The following is a 4,626-nucleotide window of genomic DNA, read 5'->3' as shown; positions in this document are numbered from 1 at the left end:
AAAAACAACCAGCTCGAAGGCAAATCCTGCTTGGATCATGTTCGAATCTTGCCTGCCTAAACTAGTTGTCTCCATGATGCAGCACCGACATTAGTGTTGGTTTATTTTATTTATGTATCTGTTTCTTTTTTAATTAGTTTTTCTTTTCAATAAAGACTGAGTTTTCTATTTTTCTTTAAGGATTAGGTTTTTCTTTTTCTAATTAGAGGGTTATGGGCATAAATAGACTATGAGAAGAATAGTTACAAATTGTACTTTATTTACTATTATTATATTGCGCACTTCATCGGCATGATTTTTTGTCGTAAAATTATAATATGTTGTCCGTGGAATTATGCCTTAAACGGCTTTCTAAATGCACTGTTTTTCCTTATTGGCATTATTATTGAGATAAGGGTTATCAACTTTAGATTATTCAAACCTTATAATGTTTTCGAAATTTCAACATTTATGCTTACTTCTAACCCTACCAAGTTTTCGGTGTAGGCTAAATTTTGCTGGTGATTTACTTACTAAGTCGTGGATTTACCCAATTACTTTTTGGTTTGTAAAATATTTTTGTTTTATACCATAGGAAAGCAATCTCAGGTGTGCAGACTAGAGTTGTTCGCAGAGGATTGAGATACTGAGCGAAGGCTTATAGAGGAAAATTTGTGTATCATTTGTGTACTGTGGTATGTTCTAATATAGTAGTGTACTTAAAATGTTTTGTATTTTGGAGGCTCTGGTTTGTATTGATCATAGAAAAACACACTAAGGAATTTAGTCTTATAGTTTAGATCAATATGACATTTTCCACTATTTTTATTCTAATTAATGTTAGTGCATGCAACACTTCATGTTAATTATCAGTTAAATGATTTTGTGATGCTACGAATGACATTTCAAGTTAGTTACTATTGCTAATTAATTTTGAAGATGTTACAGTTGCTCAATGGTGTTGCAGGATTTGGGTGTAGATAAATAATTTGGAAAGTGTACATTCATGGGCTTGGCAGTGTCGTATGACAGCTTCCTAGCCTCCGTTGCTTGATGGGTCGCCTGAAAATGGTGGTTGTGGCTCGAAAATGGGCGAGAGTGAGACATCTAGGGCTAGGACTAGGGATGTAAATACGTGAATAGAAATTTTGATAGAAACATTTGATGCTGCTTTTTCATTCCCTATATTTATATATATAATTTCTGAATTTGGTGTCATGGCAGGGCTTATTGGATCATGTCACATCAACCTAGCTAATAAGATATTTATACAATATTAATATGATATATAGCCTTTTTTTTCTTTTTTCTGCTCGTAATGTTACGTGTCATCGTAGATTGCGAGATTTATTGCGCGCAATCATGAACCATATTACTAAATTGGCTCATTTTGACTCATTCGAAGATTTATGATCTAATGAAATAAAAGTTAAAGGGCTTGTTCATACTTTTTACAGCTTTTACGATCGTCTTTTATGCATCCATTTTACACATTTTACTCATGCCTCAATAGGGATCAAATGTGCTCATATAGAAATATCACTATCCATCAAAATATTTTACTTTTACTCATATATGTTAAATAAATAAAAAGTTAATTATCACTCAGCTGTCTCGCTCAAAATATAGTCCCATCTCTCTCTCTCTCTCTCTCTCTCTCTCTCAACAACTCCACTTGTTAAGCTAAACCTCAAAGGCATCCTCTATAGACTATAGTGTTGGAAAAATTGATAATTAATTGGCAACTAATTTTTTATTAGCCCTTTATGCGAAAGACAAGTTTGAAAAAAAAAACACATGAGAACACACACCAATCACACACGTACACAAAGAGTTTACGTGGTTCGGCAATATGCCTATGTCTATGGGGCATGATCCGGTCTCCAATGGTACAAGCCTGAACCGTTCAAGTTTAATATGTAAGAAATTCAATATATATATATATATATATATATATATATATATATTAAATGCTAATTAACAATATAATTAGCAACGAAAATAATTTAATACATATATGTACCTCCGGCCATTGCTTTGCTCAAGCAGCTTGAAGAACAGCTCCACAGCAACCAAACTAAAAACTAAACAATTATTGAGAGGTTCTTCTGACCTATGTCCACCAGTGAGTGCCAATTGATGGAATACACAGGCCTTATTTATAGGTAGGTCAGGGGACCCTCAATTAGAGCTGTTACCTTAATTATTCCTCTCATCAAGGAATAAAAATCAAATCAATACAGCTAATTGATTCCACAAAATAAAATCTTTAATGAAATCAAATACTTGTTCCACAAGAATTAAATCAGTGATTTAATTCAATATTTGATTTACACAATAAGCTTTAATTGGAATAAATTATTGAATACCATAATTTTATAATTACAATAATATATGTGACATAAGGGACATACTTTAAATGGAATTTCTTACATTCTCCTACTTGGCCCTTATGACACATAAATTCCTTATGGTGTTCAGTTCTATGATATGGCCAATACTTTATTTATTTCAACCACTCATGGAATCCTCCCACTCACTCAAGGAATACTACACACGAATCATGGCAGTAAAGCTTTTATATGATAAGCCGTCCCTTCCATGTATCACGATGTGTAATACCTCCTTAAATGAGTACTTTATGGATAATGTACTTTATGAATGAACTTCCTATAAGTCATTCGGGTCCAACTTTAATTTTATCCCCACGGATAAGAATAATATATGTGTGCACAAAAATCTTTATAACATAACCTTTATGTCTATAGACCAATTAAAGAGAAACTAAGCACAAATGAATTAATGAATCTCATATATTCCACATGACTTTATACTTTCTTTACCGGTAAACCTTTAGTCATGGGATCCGCAATCATTAATTCAATACTTATATGCTCAATAGACACTTATTGTCACTTAATGTTCTCTTTCATAGTGATACTTTATGTCGATATACATACTTCTACTTCTGCTTCTACTCAGTTTATTCTTAGAAAAGATAACTATAGTAGAATTAACTCAGAAGATCTTTATGGGTCTAACTATAAAATCGACAATCTTGAGACCTTTAACAAAAATGTCTCAACCATAATGCCTATGTAATTAATTCACAGCATATAATGACTTTTGCTTTCATGGTAGATGTAGCAACTATAGTCTGCTTACTGCATCTTCAGTACATATATACTGAAGTTGATTCTCTACTATCTACACATTTAGCAAAAATCAAACCTGAATAAACACCACCAAATGGTAAGTGTATCTTTAGGTTAAACTGTAGTTCTTGGTTCATTGCATATTCCATAATACTATATTGACCCAATAGTCCAACTACTATTTCAACGTCAGGTCTAATGTAGACCTGTGCATACATATGAAATATTTTTCATCTGCCTTTGTTCCAATAGATTTTGGGACAGTATCCCCTTTAATAATAGGTGCTACTGAAGATTCATAGTTCTTCATTCTGAATCTCTCCCAAAACTATAGTGAGAGGAACTTTATGTAGCAAACCTAAAGTATTATCTATATACAGGACTAAAAGAAATGTAACTTTACTCCCACTGACCTTAAGGTATATTCAATGATTAACAAGGTTCTCAATAAAACCATGTGAGGTAATAACCTTGTAAAAATTTTGTATACCATTGATGAGAGACATATCTTAGTCCATTAATAGATTTCCTTAATTTGCAAGCTTTCTAACTGTTATTAATAAAACCCTTAAGTTATCTTATGTACACCTCCTCCTTAAGATCCTTATTCAGGAAAATTGTTTTTCACATCCTTTTGATATAGTTTTAAACCAAAATGAGCTACTCATACCATGATAATCAATACCTTTCTTTTGAGTAAGATCATTGGCTACAAGTCTAACTTTATATCGTTCAACATTACCCGGAAGCATCCTTTTAGGTTTTATAAACCCATTTGCAGCCTATGGCTACAACTCCCTTTGGTAAGTCAACAAAATTGCAGACTTGAATTTTAGCCAAAGATTTCATCTCCTCCTTCATGGCTTTGAAACACAATGTGAAGTTATCTCCACCTAAAAGGATGTGAAAACAAATTTTGGATCGTCCTTAGGTCCGACATAAAAATCAGACTCCTGGAAGTATACAACATAATCACTAGAGATTGTTGGTCGCCTTATTCTAGAGAATCTTCTTAATCCTACTTCATTTACTTTTGACAAAGTCTGAGTAGGTTCATTCTGAACTTGTTCCTTATGAGTTGACTGTTCTGAAACCGATTGTGCTTAAAGATAATCAATTTGAATTTTCTTAAGCACAATCAAACACCCTTCATGTGAAGGGGCTTTAGTCAACTCTTGTGTTTCCTCAAATTCAATCACTTGAAGATAAGCACTCCCACTAAGTTCAGCGTCCTCTAGAAATTTTGAATATTAGACTCAACAATTCTATAACTAAATGAAGAACAGTAAAGCCTAAACCCCTTGGAGTTTACTGTATAACCTATAAAATTCCGCTAGTTGTCCTTGAATCTAATTACCTTAGGTGTGGATTATCAATCCTCACTATAGCAAGACAACCACATATGTGTAAACAATTTGAACTTAGTTCCATTCATTCCTTAATTTAGGTGTCTTACGGACAACCCTGAATGGAACCCAGTTAAATGTATACA

The sequence above is a fragment of the Corylus avellana genome, chromosome 4 (assembly GCF_965113065.1).
Source record: "Corylus avellana chromosome 4, dhCorAvel1.hap1.2, whole genome shotgun sequence".
NCBI lineage: Eukaryota > Viridiplantae > Streptophyta > Magnoliopsida > Fagales > Betulaceae > Corylus > Corylus avellana.
This window is presented reverse-complemented; position numbering follows the sequence as displayed.